The sequence below is a fragment of the Pelobates fuscus genome, chromosome 3, assembly GCF_036172605.1.
Source record: "Pelobates fuscus isolate aPelFus1 chromosome 3, aPelFus1.pri, whole genome shotgun sequence".
NCBI lineage: Eukaryota > Metazoa > Chordata > Amphibia > Anura > Pelobatidae > Pelobates > Pelobates fuscus.
The window spans coordinates 31,628,696-31,645,395 of record NC_086319.1 but is presented as its reverse complement, the minus strand read 5'-3'; the positions used below and the strand labels follow the sequence as shown (position 1 = coordinate 31,645,395).

The window sequence follows — 16,700 nt, the reverse complement described above, 5'->3', positions numbered from 1 at the left end:
AACTGCAGTTGAGTTAAAGGTAAACTTAATTTTGTTTTCATTACAAAAAGTTCGAAATAAAAGCAGATTTCTATAAATATATAGGCAAATTACAAATATTGGAACTTAAAAACAGTAGGAAATTATATATAAATAAGCCATATAAATACAATAAAAATGAAAAAGAGGTTTATGTACAAAGTCATTATTACTTGTTCTTCTACAAGAGGGAATGCAGTAATCCAGATCCTGCAAACTGTACAAAGCTTAGATTTGCCAAGATCTAATAATATTTTCTTTTATGCAGAGGTAACATTGTACAGAGCTGCCCATTGTTTTTGGCAACCTTCATTTAAACATAATTTAATACAGAAAATAAATTAACAAAAAGAGGTTGAAGAATGACACATCCAACAGGATATGAGTCACATCAATTATGCAAATTGGTGAAAAAAACAGAGTGTAATAAGTAATAAGTAATTAAATTCCGTCGCTTAATATTCAAATGTACAAGTAAACGAACATTATATGGGCAGAACAAAATAATCTAGCAAAATGTTGTTGACTCATTACAATTGAGTAAAAGAGAAGGAATAAGCATTGAGGATGGGCTAAACCAAGCTAAGGTGGACAGAGACGGGAAAATGAAGGCCTTGTGGAGCAGGGGGGAGGTTAGGAGGCAAGACCGAAAAAGGTAAAATAAAGCAACATCAAGGGAGGTATAGTCATCTCCAAAATTCCTCCCATCTATTCCGATGCAACTCAAACAAAATTGGGCTTAGCCATGAAAAGGCTGCCACCCCACCTCTGGAGTGGGATGTAAAAGTGAATTTTAAGCCTTGTTTCCCTACACCATAGAACATAGGCTGAGAACCACCATCTCATTCTCAAACAAAGTTTGTATTGGTTATATTCAAACTGCAAGATGTTCTGTCACTGATTGGTAGCTAAAATACTGAAAACCTTTCCATATACTGGGGAGGGTTGAATGTGTTTCCCATATGGATTATTGCTAGACTTTTTTTGTATCTCTGAGTACCTTAATTTATGTGTTTTTCCTTAAAGGGCTACTCCAAACAAAAAAAGTGTTTTAGGAAAACACTGTTTTTGATTAGAGTAACCCTTCCTTGTACCCACTCTAAAAAAAACAGGAATATAGATAACCTCACCTTCCTCTCCAGAGTCAAGGCCATGTTCTCTGTTAGCCTTATCCTCCTCTGATTATATCATTCCATCTCTTTGAAGCATTAAGGGATGTAGGGAGAAGGACAGGCTTGTTCCAGGCCGGCTAATGACTCAACAATGACGCCACTGGTACACCTTCAGCAGAAAAGGGTTTAAACTCTGCATGTTCAATATTTCATAGTTAAACAGTGCACATACAGACTCCAGGCACCATGACCACTTTAATTCTGTGAATGGTGCTTAGAGTAACTGTGGCAAACCTAGCCACTTCTGACTTATATGTATTGTAGGTTGTCCATAGGCTGAATGTATACTGCAAGTCTTTACATGTGATAATGCTATGTTACAGCCATTCGCCGTACGAATGCGGGCTCCCCAGGTAGACCACACATTCACCAGTCGTGTGGCACCAAGTAACCGATTGCACCCATGTTGCAATCGGTACTTAAAGGCTCTCCTAGGTGGCCGCCGATCGGCTACCGACCATGCGGCGGTCGGCCATCTTGGATCCTTTGTCTCTGCAGCGGTGTTCGGTCGTCGAGAGCCTGGAACCGAAATCGGCTACTCAATGATTCGAACACCGGTGGACTTCCAGAGCGATTGGGAGTGCCGCGTTTAGTACATTCTGTTCCCCATACATGTTCGGTACTTTTAGACCGAACTCAATGTTTGGATGTATTTTGTGCGGCGTTCGGTTAGTTTAGCTGGGATCGGAGCGGTATTCTCACTAAATGTGCCCGCCGACCCCAGCTATCTACCGAACGGTCATTCGTCTAAAAGCGAGCAGTAATGGATAAAATATGGATTTCTGTATAAATTGTCGGTTTTGCTCCACGAGGGGATAATCCACTTAATCATCCATTTTAGTGGGAGTATCCCCCTTGTGCAGCAATGCCTGTTGGGATAATTGCAATGCCTGATGGGAGAAATCCCCTGTAATAACTGTAAGGAAACCCCTTGCACGGGGAACTGCATAAATACGGAGGTCTGTGAATAAAGCGAGTTAGTTGACTCCCAAACTGTGTTTCGTCCGGTTATTGGGAGGATGGGGAATATTGCCGTGCTTTCCGTCTTGACTGTGGATTTCCTGAAGATACCAACGGATATCGTGGACTAATATACTGCGTTCCGTTACAATTGGTGGCAAGCGACGGGATCCGAACCTTACAGCCGAAAAACGGAGTTCGTGTAACTGGAACTACCGAACGAGGAAAGCAAAGGCAATTCGTATGGAGATTGATTATACCGTACTGAAACGACAGACTTTAAAGGAACTACTGGAAGCCAGAGGGAAAGTAGCCAGCAGCAAAAACAAGGCGACAATCATTGCCGAGCTGATGGAGGGAGACCAAGCCCGCAGCGCTACACCCCCAGTAGTTATGGAGGAAACGCTCTATGAAAGAGAAATGAGGACCAGGCTAGCGTTTTTGCCGCAACCGATATCGGATGCCATGTTGAATATGGTAATGGCAAATGTGCAGGAATATGTTATGGCACACAGCCCGCAGCACACCCTGGCTCGAACCGAGTCAAACACAGGGTCCCTCTACAACCCAGTAAAGCCCAAGATCCCGTACCAGGCCTTCAGGGCTTTTTGCGAGGAAAAGGACGAGATAGACGGGTACTTGCAGGACTTTGAAAGACTGTGTGATCTGCATGAGCTAGAACGGTCCGTATGGGTGCAACTGCTAGCAAGCAAACTAGCAGGTCGGGCAGCCGAAGCGTACCGTGCTGTACCCAGTGAGGACAGCAAAGATTATGCCAAAGTAAAACGTGCAATCTTGGAGAGGTATGCCATTACCCCAGAGGCATACCGGCGCAAGTTCCGACACTTACGCAAACCAGAGCGAGATTCGCACGCAGAATGGGCACACAAATTGGATCAGGCCTCCCAAGGGTGTATCCAGGCCAGCAACGCCACCACCATGGAGGAATTGCGCCAGCTGATGTTGCTGGAACAATTTTTTAATGGATTATCCCCGGAGATGCAAGAATGGGTGCGGGACAGGAAACCCCTCACCCTAACGGAAGCGGCTAGATTGGCCGATCAACACTTCGATGCCCGGAGACCCCAGGGACCTGTAGCCAAAAGCTACTCCCGACCCCCAGGACTACCTAGCGCTACACCACCTCTAGCGCCCACCGCTGCCCCGTTCCGTCCCTCACAAGGACAGATACCGCCACCTTCCAGATACAACGGGCGGGCCAACATCCAATGCCATTCCTGTAAACAATGGGGGCATATGGCCCGAGAATGCACCCAGAATCGCAGCAGGCCCACCTGGAATCAGGGCCGTCCAAACCCCGCACCCAGGGCGGCTGCTCACCATTACCAGAGGGAACCCGCCACTCAGGATTTATGGAGTGTGCAGGCGGAGGAACCTCTGGGCATACTACACGAAGTCATGTCGGTCCGAGCCACTGATAACCGGCAACATCACCGACAACTGGTAACCCTTGAGGGAAACGAAGTTCAGGGACTGCGAGATTCGGGAGCTACCTTAACCCTGATAGCCCCCCATTTGGTTTCAGAGGGCACGCATACCGGCGGATCTGTGGCTGTTCGGGTAGCCGGGGGAGCTGTATACCGACTACCCACGGCGAAAGTACATTTGAACTGGGGTGCGGGAGAGGGGACAGTAGAAGTGGGACTAATGCAGAATTTACCAGCAGATGTTGTGCTAGGGAATGATTTGGGTCAGATGACCTCTGCCTTTGTTCCCCAGGCACCCTACCAGGAAGCCCATCCAGTAACCACACGGCAACAGGCGCGCACCACGGCTACACCGATACACTCTGAGGCTCAGGTAAGAGACCACGACCCTCACCCGACTTCCATATCCTGGGATACCCCGACTACCTTTATCACTGAAGTACAGACCGATCCCACTTTACAAGTCTATAGGGACCGGGCACAAGCTGACCAGACCGGGCTAGAGGGGGAGCACTACACGTGGGAAAAAGAGTTACTGTACCGTATCACGGCCAAGGACGTGGGGGGGTCTGTCACCTTGACAAACAAACAGCTAGTGGTACCACGGAAGTATCGGCAGGAGCTGCTCAGAATTGCTCACGATATCCCCTTGTCAGGACACCTAGGGATGACCCGTACCCGGTACCGCCTAACGCACGCGTTTTTCTGGCCCGGAATCTCACAGGATGTACGGCAATATTGCACGTCCTGCGACGTCTGCCAGAGAGTAGGGAAACGAGGGGATCTCCACAAGGCCAAATTATGCCCCCTTCCCATTATCGCCGAACCCTTCAGCAGGGTAGCAGTAGATATAGTAGGGCCCCTGCCAAAACACAGTCCCTCTGGGAAGAAATACATTTTAACCGTGGTGGACTACGCCACCCGATATCCCGAAGCGGTAGCCCTCTCTGACATTCACGCTGAAACCGTGGCGGAAGCTCTAATAAAAGTATTTTCCCGGGTAGGGTTTCCCCAGGAAATAATATCCGACCGGGGTACCCAATTTACTGCTGAGGTTACCCAACAGATGTGGAAGGTGTGTGGCATTAAGTCCATAGTCAATTCAGCCTACCACCCCCAGTCCAAGGGACTATGTGAACGATTCAATGGGACGCTGAAGCAGATGCTTCGGACGTTCGGGGAAACCCACAAAGACTGGGAGAGGTTCCTACCTCACCTGCTCTTTGCGTATAGAGAGGTTCCCCAAGAATCGACCGGGTTCTCCCCATTCGAACTACTGTTTGGGAGAAGGGTACGGGGACCTTTAAACTTAATTAGGGAGCACTGGGAGGGGGAGAGTATCGCTAGCGAAACCCCTATCGTATCGTATGTACTGGAGTTCCGAGACCGACTGGAGGCGCTAACCCAGGCTGTACACACCAACCTCCAGGCGGCCCAACAACGTCAGCGGCGATGGTATGATAGGGGAGCCAGGGACCGCAGCTTTCAAGTGGGGCAGAAGGTTTTAATTTTAAAACCTGTCCGCACAGATAAGCTGCAGGCCATCTGGCAAGGCCCATACCAGGTAGTGGAGCAGCGATGCGACACTACCTATGTGATTGGCCCCTGCTCCGGGGTGGGGAAGAGACGCATGCTTCACGTCAACATGCTTAAACCCTACCACGAGCGGATAGAGGATGTGACGGCAATCTGTGCCTCCGCCATAGAAGATCAGGAGAACTTGCCACTACCTGATCTGCTAGAACCGGAAGAGCCGGTAGAGCCCTCCCGGGGGGTTCAACTGGGGGAGCGGCTAAGCCCTCGCGAGCGTGCCCAGATACAGGCGCTGATCGTAGCTAAAGGGGCTACGTTCTCCAATTTACCTGGGTACACTCCGCTGGCCACCCACCGAGTTGAAACCCCGGGACAGCTACCTATGCGACAGGCACCATATAGGGTTCCGGAATCAGTCCGGACCCATATGAAGGCCGAGCTGGATGAAATGCTGCAGTTAGGGGTTATCGAACCCTCAGATAGCCCCTGGGCATCGCCGGTAGTCCTGGTGCCCAAAAAGGACGGCACGACCCGATTCTGCGTTGACTACCGGAGGCTGAATGACAAGACAGTGTCTGATGCCTACCCGATGCCCCGTATAGACGAACTGCTAGATAAGATGGCACGGGGCCAGTATCTCACTACCATTGACTTATGTAAGGGATACTGGCAGATTCCTTTAGCCGATGATGCCATCCCCAAGTCGGCGTTTGTCACCCCGTTTGGCCTGTACCAGTTCAAGGTCATGCCCTTCGGGATGAAAAACGCTCCGGCTACTTTTCAGCGGATGGTAGATCGGCTACTGGACGGCTTCCAGGACTATGCCTGTGCCTACCTGGACGACATAGCCATCTTCAGCCAGACCTGGGAAGATCACCTCCAACATATAGGGGCGATCCTAGACCGTATTGGGGAAGCTGGGTTAACGCTAAAACCCAGTAAGTGCCACATAGGGATGGCCGAGGTGCAGTATCTAGGACACCGAGTAGGGTGTGGGCAACAGAGACCCGAGCCAGCCAAAATTGAGGCCGTAGCCAAGTGGTCTACCCCCAGGACCAAAACCCAGGTGCTAGCGTTCCTAGGAACTGCAGGGTATTATAGAAAATTTGTACCCGACTACAGTACCCTGGCCAAACCCCTGACGGACCTGACCAAAAAGAACCTTCCTCGACTGGTTGTCTGGGCCCCAGAGTGTGAGCAGGCATTCCAACAGCTCAAGACCGCCCTAACTAATGCTCCTGTGTTAATGGCTCCTGATCCAACTAAAAGATTTCTTGTCCACACAGACGCTTCAATGTTTGGATTGGGGGCAGTGCTGAGCCAAGTGGGAGCCGATGGCGGAGAGCATCCCGTAGCATACTTAAGCCGCAAGTTATTACCCCGTGAAGTAAGCTACGCCGCCATTGAGAAAGAATGCCTAGCCGTGGTGTGGGCCCTTAAAAAGTTACAGCCGTATTTGTATGGACAACCTTTTTCCTTACTCACAGATCACAACCCGTTGGTGTGGCTAAACCGTGTATCTGGAGACAATGCCCGGCTGTTGCGCTGGAGTTTGGTGCTGCAGCCCTTTGACTTTACCATCCACTACCGGCCGGGAAAACAAAACGGTAACGCCGACGGGTTATCCAGACAGACGGAATTAGAAAAATTATCTGTGAGTACTCCCCCGGACATCCCCAAGCCGATCCGTTGGGATCAGACTGTGTATGCCGGCTTGGTTCTGGGGGAGCATTGTGGCAAACCTAGCCACTTCTGACTTATATGTATTGTAGGTTGTCCATAGGCTGAATGTATACTGCAAGTCTTTACATGTGATAATGCTATGTTACAGCCATTCGCCGTACGAATGCGGGCTCCCCAGGTAGACCACACATTCACCAGTCGTGTGGCACCAAGTAACCGATTGCACCCATGTTGCAATCGGTACTTAAAGGCTCTCCTAGGTGGCCGCCGATCGGCTACCGACCATGCGGTGGTCGGCCATCTTGGATCCTTTGTCTCTGCAGCGGTGTTCGGTCGTCGAGAGCCTGGAACCGAAAACGGCTACTCAATGATTCGAACACCGCTGGACTTCCAGAGCGATTGGGAGTGCCGCGTTTAGTACATTCTGTTCCCCATACATGTTCGGTACTTTTAGACCGAACTCAATGTTTGGATGTATTTTGTGCGGCGTTCGGTTAGTTTAGCTGGGATCGGAGCGGTATTCTCACTAAATGTGCCCGCCGACCCCAGCTATCTACCGAACGGTCATTCGTCTAAAAGCGAGCAGTAATGGATAAAATATGGATTTCTGTATAAATTGTCGGTTTTGCTCCACGAGGGGATAATCCACTTAATCGTCCATTTTAGTGGGAGTATCCCCCTCGTGCAGCAATGCCTGTTGGGATAATTGCAATGCCTGATGGGAGAAATCCCCTGTAATAACTGTAAGGAAACCCCTTGCACGGGGAACTGCATAAATACGGAGGTCTGTGAATAAAGCGAGTTAGTTGACTCCCAAACTGTGTTTCGTCCGGTTATTGGGAGGATGGGGAATATTGCCGTGCTTTCCGTCTTGACTGTGGATTTCCTGAAGATACCAACGGATATCGTGGACTAATATACTGCGTTCCGTTACAGTAACCCTTTAGTGTTGCTATTGGTTTTCGCAGCTTTCGAGGTAATCTGTATTCCCATCCGTTGAATTTTACATTGTGCTAGTTAAGGCTAATGGTATTGTAGTTTCACTCATTTTTTTTTTTTTTATCTTTTTTGTCTCTTTTTATAATCATTTGAAGTTGTACTAAACAGTCAGTGTGGTTGACATGCTTGCCAACTACAGCTATTATCAAAGTCTATCAATCCTTTCTCTACTAATGAATTTTGGCAGAAAATCCAAATATATCATTATAGATAGCAAGGATATAATATGGCAAGATGCAATTTATAATTTGCTATTCAACGATACCTAAAAATTAAAGATAAAGGGACAATGTAGACACCAAAATATCATTTGCTTAATGTAGTCTCACTGCTCAATTCTCTAGCCACACCTACCCTGCATGAAGTAAAATCAGATGTTTACTTACTTTACAAATTTTATCTCCTGCTCTGTAAATTGAACTTCAATCACAGACAAGAGGCTCCTGCAAAGTCATGGCTATTAACAGTGCTGAAGATAAGATATTATAAATTAAACAGACTGTGCAATAAAGGAAGTCTAAATGTTAGGTATCACTGTACAGAAAAGTAAGTGTTTACATTGCTCCGTAGGGACACCTCCAGTATCAGTCATTAAGACGGCCACTTGAAGTGCTTCCTGGGTCACTCTGCATGGAGATGCTGAACTTTCCCCAGTGAGATGCATTAATTCATCTCTAAGTTGAGATGCTGATTGGTCAGTGTGGCATTTGGATCCACCCCCGCCCCACGTCCTTGGTTGAGATTATTATAATTGATGATCTCAGCCAATCCAATGCTTTGGATTGTCTGAGATCATCAATTATGATAATGTTAGACAAGGAGGCTGATCAGGTATGAAGCAGGAATAAAGGTGAGTTTTACAACTTTTTAAGGGGGAGCCAGGGGGCTAAATGGTGTTTTTACCACTACAAGGTCAGGAATGCATGTTTGTGTTCCTGAGCCTATAGTGTTCCTTTAACCCCTTAAGGACACAACTTCAGAATTAAAAGGGAATCATGACGGAATATTTCCGTCATGTGTCCTTAACGCGTTAATAGTATAGTTTTCTCTGTACCTTATTCTTCAATTCTAATCTCTTGACACTCTAGCGGAGGGGAAAATATACTTCTGATGATAGTTTTGTTTTTTTGCTCCCTTGCTGTCCCTATGTAACCTAAGTCAGTATTGTTATTACTACAGATCCATATTCCAAGCAAAATATGGAAAACATAAAACATTCCAGATAGCATTGAGTTACAAACTGATCACTCGGTCAGCTTTGAAATGTTTGCACAAATAAAATGCAAGGGAAATTGGCCCATTCTCTTTCATACCTGGCTAGTACTGATCCATTAACAAGTAACAAAGTGGCCTATTCATTAAACATTGTTTGCGAGCTGGCAATATGCTTTGACAACTTTAGATCAAAATGGAAAAGATCTTCAATTACCTATACATAAGAATTTGCCAGCTAATTTCCTTGCCATTTCAGTTCCTCTTGTTTCTTCGTGCTAAAAATGGGATTCAGGAGCAAAAGAAGCAGGGTAAGCATTATAATGTTATACAAATGGATAGCTTTTAAAAAAAATTAATAGTTTTCTGTTATTTTAATGATGTTGGTACAGCATCATATACCTTTGCTCATTGGAGAGCTGATCAACAGACCCCTACTTTCTTTTTTACTTTTCTTGAAAAAAAATTATATGATAATGGAATGGCCTAGCAAGAACATCTGTTGAGATATTTGGAATATATCCTGTTAGAATTAGACTTTGGTCTGGACTACCCAGTATATATGGCTCTAGACTGCAAGATCTGGGTCCTCTATTAGTTTGTACCTTCTTCTGTTGGGTGAGAATGTTCTCCTAAGACTTTCAGTGGTCTTTACCATAACTGCTGATCCGTTGTGTTTAGCTAATAGGCAATATTGGAAGTGAAGCATTTGTGATAAATACCATTTTTAATTCTCTTGCAGTTAATGCAGCATAGTGCAAGTAGTTCTTGGATTATTCTATTAAGTCATGTGGCTTATAATTATAGTTATGGAATAAATATGGCTAGTGTATTTGGCCTGTGGAAGAGTGAGGTCAACTGACCTAGGCTATGGCCAACAGCCTCATACACACACATGAACAATTCATGCCTCTTTGTACTAATTTTATATATTTCTCAAGGAGCTAATACTGATGTTCAGTCCCAAACTATGACGATTCTCTTCTTCCGTCAAAAATGTTTTGTAAGGATTAATGTTTTATCTAGTATTGATTCTACTTTCTTTAATAAGACTACCGCAGTAAATGCTATCAGTAAACACATACTGCTAGCAACATTATTTGTAGTTTTAAACTTAGCCATAGAATATCTTAAAAAAGATATCCAGCAGTGGCATTAAAACAAAATATTTTGTAGCAATGTGTCTAGCACGACATCTATACTAAACCGAATTCAGTGGAAACTGAAATCATTCCATTTTTACATGGCAGATGCATTTGTACATATGATTGGCACATTTGTAAACAACATATGCCGTTACTGTACATGAACTGGAGGTGCCGTGCTGTGAATATGATCTTCTGCCTGAATACTGGATTCAGAGAAACTCTGTTTTCTGGGCTTAAGTGGCTGCTGAATTACTCACTGTGGTGTGTCTACCAGTGGGATCTCCAGCATTGCAGTAAACGCAAATTGGTACTCTGTCTGTGATCAACTCTCGAACAACTGCTGGAGATCCAGTAATATTCAGCTACGATCTTTCTGTGTTCAGCGTTTTGCAACTCTGTGCATGTTGGGTAAATGAGAGAGGACAATGCGTCAGTTCTTGCAAATATATAGAAAGGGGGTGAATTTGTGACACCTCTCAAATGGAGAGGCCTGTAGTAAATATTACAATAGAATGATATATGTCAAACTGCTACTAATACAAAAACTTTGTTTTATCATGTTTAGCTTTATTATACTGTTATGTTATACACATTTATATTTTAATATATTTATTGCCTTGAAAATGCACTCCCAACATGAATATATATATATATATTCTGGTGGTCATTTTCTTTTTTGCAAAAAAAAAAAAAAAAAAAATGGAAATGAAGAGGTTAACGGAATATAACAGAATTTTCCCAATCAAAGTCAAAACCAAGAGTCCTTCATGTCAGTTAACAGTAGTGTTCTTAAAGCTTGTTTTGGCTCTGTCGGAATGCAGTTTGACAGTTCTGACTCAAAATCAATCTTTGTCGTGAATCGTTGTGACTTAGTTGGTGTCTGAACTGGCATGGAGCACTTCCAGTACCCGAGTTGCAATGCTTTATCTTACAGGCAGATCAGTCAATGTCTAAATATGACAGATCTACCTGTGCTCATTAAGTAGATTCTGACAATCTGCACTGTTGGAAGTTGTAGAACATGGATTTCCAGCCTGTTCTAAACTAGTAATACTAGTAAGAGATTTGTCAGGCCAAGTACTCATAATGTCAAGCTTTTATTCATTAAGTAGCCTGTGTTTCAACATTTCCTAACAAATGTAATTAATTAAAAATTCCGCTGGTGCTGAATTACTTCCTTATCAATTGAATAGAACCCCATGTGGTACACTTATCACAGATGGAGAAACTGTGTCAAAGAAGTCCAGTTTTGAAATCCTCCCAGGATGCACTGCTTTATTTGCTTATATTAGTTTGATACAAATCTCAGGCTTCGACTATACCGTCATCACTGCAAAACCTACCATTTCTAGAACAGGTGTTTTGCTGTCTCTCTACATTTCTCTTTAAACAGCTGTTTAGAAATGTATACTGAAGGCATTCCAAATGCTACTTTTACCTGACCCTAGTGCAGAAATAACCAAAATATTAAGAACTTCCTGCAATGTCTTTGATATTAATTAAAAAGTGGTTCTAGGTAATTCTGCTATGCCAACCAATATGGACCCATACTTTACAGACAACCAGCATCAAGAAGACTGTAAAGGTCAATTTAAAAGACCATAGCCCAACTTTTGTTGAAGTTGAATTAAATTGCTCCTCCCAAACACTCACTTCTTAAAGGGACACTAGAGTCACCAGAACAACCACAGCTTTTTGAATTTGTTCTGATGAGTAGAATCATTACCTTCAGGCTTTTTGCTGTAAACACAGTCTTTTCAGAGAAAATGCAGTGTTTATATTACAGCCTAGTGATAACTTCACTGGCCACTCCTCAGATAGCTGTTAGAGATCCTTCCTTGGTCATGGCTGCCTAAAAGGCATCCAAACATTCAGTATCTCCTCCGTCTGCATGCAGACACTGAACTTTCCTCATAGAGATTCATTGATTCAATTCATCTCTATGTGGAGATGCTGATTGGCCAGGGCTGTGCTTGAATCATGCTGGCTCTGCCCCTGATCTGCCTCTTTGTCAGTCTCAGCCAATCCTATGGGGAAGCACTGTGATTGGATCAGGCCACCACTTCTGATGATGTCAGCAGACTGCTTGTTTTTCTGAGGGAAACAGCATGCAGAGTTACAGCTTCTACTTGAATACAAGTAAGATTTTTACTATATTTATGGAGGCATGAGGGGCCCAGGGGGCTAGATGGTGGTGTTAACACTATAGGGTCAGGAATACATGTTTGTGTTCCTGACCCTGTAGTGATCCTTTAAATGGATTTTCCCTTAAAGGGATGTGGTTAAACGTGTGTACTTTATGTACTTTAAAAGTACTAAGTATTTTTTTCCGCTCATATTAATTTATTGTTACATTGTTATTTGCAAAATGAATTAGTAAATAAAGAATTCAAAAAGGGTTGTGGTTAAAATAATTTACATGTCTTTTTAAGATGAAAAATATGTATTCACCTAATTGTAATACTTTTAGTCAGGATAGGACTGTAGCTCCAGGCCCATGCCCACAGAATAGGTCCATTGATTAAAAAAACAAACAACTTTAACTGCTTTTCACATTGCTTTGCTATCTTGCGTTGTATAGAGGAAATTAAGTATGTGAACTTAGGAGGATGTAGAGGAACAAAACTAGTGTTGACTGGCTCATTATAAATTACTTAAGGTGAAGCTGACTTTGCACACTTTGCAAATGATCTTGCTACTTCGGTCTCTCTAACAGTGTGGCATGTCCCCTTAATTCAACACTCACTACATCCATTTTCTCTGTCCCAGACTGCATACCAGGAGCCTCTGCCTGCTAGTAAGAAGGGGGGGAGTGGACAAGTGAGTGCTGAGGGACCCCAGAGAACTGTACTCAGAAAGTGTAGAACGAGCGCATCATTAGATACATTTGTACCAAGCTCAGGGTGCTGAAACAGCGTTGTCTGCATAGTCCACATTAGTTTGTCGGCCTGTGGACTTGGCAGGCAGCATACCATGCATTTACACCATGCTGACCTTCTACTTCTACAGAAAGACCTGCCCCCATTCCAAGTGGATCCACCCCTTTAGGCAATGCCAGTGACTGGCCCACCCCCTTTTATCTCTCCCACTGACATCAGAATGCCGATGTCGGGGGTCTGGATTTGGTTGGGAGATGAAAGCGATATATTAGCACAGGGTATGTGTATTCTTATAAATGCGTCCTGTGAGTTTCTTTCTGGCACCACCTCCACCAGATACAGGACACTTGGGAGGTATGATGGTTTTAGTGTTTTTTGTCAATATGATTCTGTAATAAGGCATATCATAATTGTCAGCACCAGGCCCACTGGGCTCTTAATCCGGCCCTATTTTTAGTCCTTTGATAAATCGTGTGGCTTATGCTTTGACAATAATCAGTCAATTGTACAAAAAATGTTTAATAAGGATTAAAAAAATTTTTTATAGGTGAAGTGTACATTCGACTGAAGTCTACAATGATGCACATTTGCTAGGCTGTTGACATAGCTATACAGGAAACATTCCCTAGTGTGTCAATTTCCTTTACATAAAATCAAAATAGGAAAACACATCCAGCTGTTATTTCTCCAAAATGTAACATTTCAATTTCCTTCTGCAATTCCTGTTTTCTACAGAAATATTAACCTTTTTCAAAAGTCTCATCAGAACCAAGTTGCAATTGCTCTTTCAATAATACTGCCAGTATAGTTGTATGTTGTTTTATTTATTTAATTTGAGATTTCCCAAAACCAACAGCAGGGCTCCTAGGCAGGCCTAAAAGTGAATCTTTACTTCAAGCCCAGATAGTAAATGGTAGACTCATCCGGGGTTAATTCCTGCTTGCCATGGATGAATTTTCACTCGCCAATGGCTAGTGAGTGATTGGAAATTCTGAGGCCTGTTACCAGTAGCAGTACGTAAGATTAACGAGGCTGGTCTCTGAATCAAAAATTGTTAGAAATTATCTGCTAAATGGAAAATTTTAGGACAGTAGATGATCTGGGAAGATAACTAAGCTGGGTAATTATTCCAATTTGGTCTAAAATGTTAAATGATCTAGTCAATTCCTGACAATATCCCGTTTAGTGAATATACCTGATATTAACTGACATTACTTCTTTCTTTATGATAGGGTAGAAATTGATTACTTCACCGCTGTATGTTGTGAAATGCTCAATAATGTAAAACACAGGTTCTTCACACAAGAGTTTAACCCCTTAAGGACCAAACTTCTGGAATAAAAGGGAATCATGACATGTCACACATGTCATGTGTCCTTAAGGGGTTAATAAGCAGAGATTCCTGTTCTATATGAAAAACACATAACATATACAGTTAAACAACCCGGTTTACTTGCCAGAAACAGCATAGTGACAAAAGATCAGTATCTTGATGTATGCCATAAAAACACAGTAACCTGTAATTGGTTGCTTCTAAACCTGCTCATCCTGCTATGGTCAGTTCAGTCTACTTCCGAATCAATCACTTCTGACCATTCACTCTAAGGTGATGACCCACCTTTACCTGTTTCCATTATGATCATTGAATAGATCAACCAGTTTCTTATAAAACTACATGGAGTAATGAGCATAGACATGTTCATACTTAACCCTTCAAGCACACAACGTCATACAGAGGGCAAACAAGGTTAATATAAGAATAAGATGGCTGCTGAAGAGCTTTAGGCACTTTCTCAACATTCACAGTGTGTAAATATATTTATATATATACAACGCTAATACACTGCCTTCACCGGCAGCATGCTGGTGGCCGAATGGAGTGATGCTAGTCACTTGATTCCTATATTACCATAGCAACTACAGCGATTTTATTTACCATATTCCTATTACCATTACCATAGCAACTACAGCGATTGCATACATATGTTGCAAACTCTAACATATACAGTTTAAGTATTTCACCTTAAAGGACCACTCCTCCAAACTTGAAAAAAGTAAAAACAAGGACTCTCCCCCCAGTTTTATAGATATACCACCAAGAATACTTGCATGCATATTTTAATATGCATGCGCTTCCCCTCCTGCCGGTCCCCCAGCCGTTCTTGACGACCATATTGGAAGGCAGATGCGCACTATTTGAAGGTGCCTGAGTGAATCTCCACAGCTATTTGCTTGACAGCTAGGGAGGCGTTTCTATTTTGACATATAAAAGTGCTAATTTCACAAAGAAATTGGAACTTTTTATAAATGGGGATTTTAAAAAGAAACTCCATGTAGCAATTCAGCAAGCTGAAGTGCGCTATGGGTGTGGAGTTGTCCTTTATAAAACAAATCACTATTAAAGGACCACTATAGGCACCCAGACCACTTTAGCTCAATTAAGTGGTCTGGGTGCCAGGTCCCTCTAGGGTTAGCCCTGCCTGCTGTAAACATAGCAGTTTACATATGGGTTAATCCAGCCTCTAGTGGCTGTCTCATTGACAGCCGCTAGAGGCGCTTCCGCGCTTCTAACTGGGATTTTCACAGTGAGAAGACACCAGCGTCCATAGGAAAGCATTGAGAATGCTTTCCTATGGACTGGCTGAATGCGCGCGCGGCTCTTGCCGTGCATGCGCATTCAGCCGATGGCATCAGAAGGAGGAGGAGAGTCCCCAGCGACGATGGAGCCTGGCACTGGAGAAAGGTAAGAGTTTAAACCCCTTCCACCCCCTTCAGCGGGAGTGGGACCCTAGTTTGTTTTCCTGGGACTATAGTGGTCCTTTAATGATCTTTTCTGTTACCTGATTTTATTTAGGGTTAGAGCTACAGCTGGTGTTAGGTCTAGGGTTTGCACCGTTACACACACACACAGGTCTCCCTGGCAGCAGCCATTGTTTGCAGCTGTCTTTAACCCCTTAAGGACCAAACTTCTGGAATAAAAGGGAATCATGACGTGTCACACACGTCATGTGTCCTTAACCCCTTAAGGACACATGACGTGTGTGACACGTCATTATTCCATTTTATTCCAGAAGTTTGGTCCTTAAGGGGTTAAGGGGTTAATTTAGTTCCTCTCTTGATATGTTGGTAGATTAGCTTTGGAGAAAAAAAATCACTAATGACACAGAATGCTTCCTAATCCAAAAGAGACTTCAGTTTGGATTTAATTTTCTATACTATAAATAGTCCTGAACGGATTTGAAAATTGGATGGTATAAATAATATTTCTGATGATACTGCTGCTTTAAGACACTGATGCCCAATGCAGAAGATAACTCAACCAAAACTCTTTAGTAGGAAAATGTTAAGCAATTTTTCGTATTTTTATTTTTTTTATTTTTGTTGCACAATTACATAAACAATAAAGCGCGGAAAATCTGACAAAGCACACATACAGTAATTGTACATTTTGTATAGTACCTCCCAACATTGGTAGTCCCAGGATCGTGACTCAAGGGGGCTAACCAGTGACAGAGGGACAGTCCCACATAAATTGGAGCTATTGGGAGGCAGGGAGTAGAACTTTGTAAACTGGAAAACATATTTTGTATTGATAGTGTAAAAGTATACCAAATTACAGTTTTAATTTTAAGTTGCCCATATGTTTTT

At 43.6% G+C, this 16,700-nt stretch overlaps 1 protein-coding gene across 1 annotated transcript in view; it reads left to right on the top strand.

Annotated features, from left to right (window-relative positions):
• Positions 1-16,700, top strand: part of MDFIC (MyoD family inhibitor domain containing) — a 128,999-nt gene that overhangs the window by 109,459 nt on the left and 2,840 nt on the right. The window lies entirely within an intron of this gene.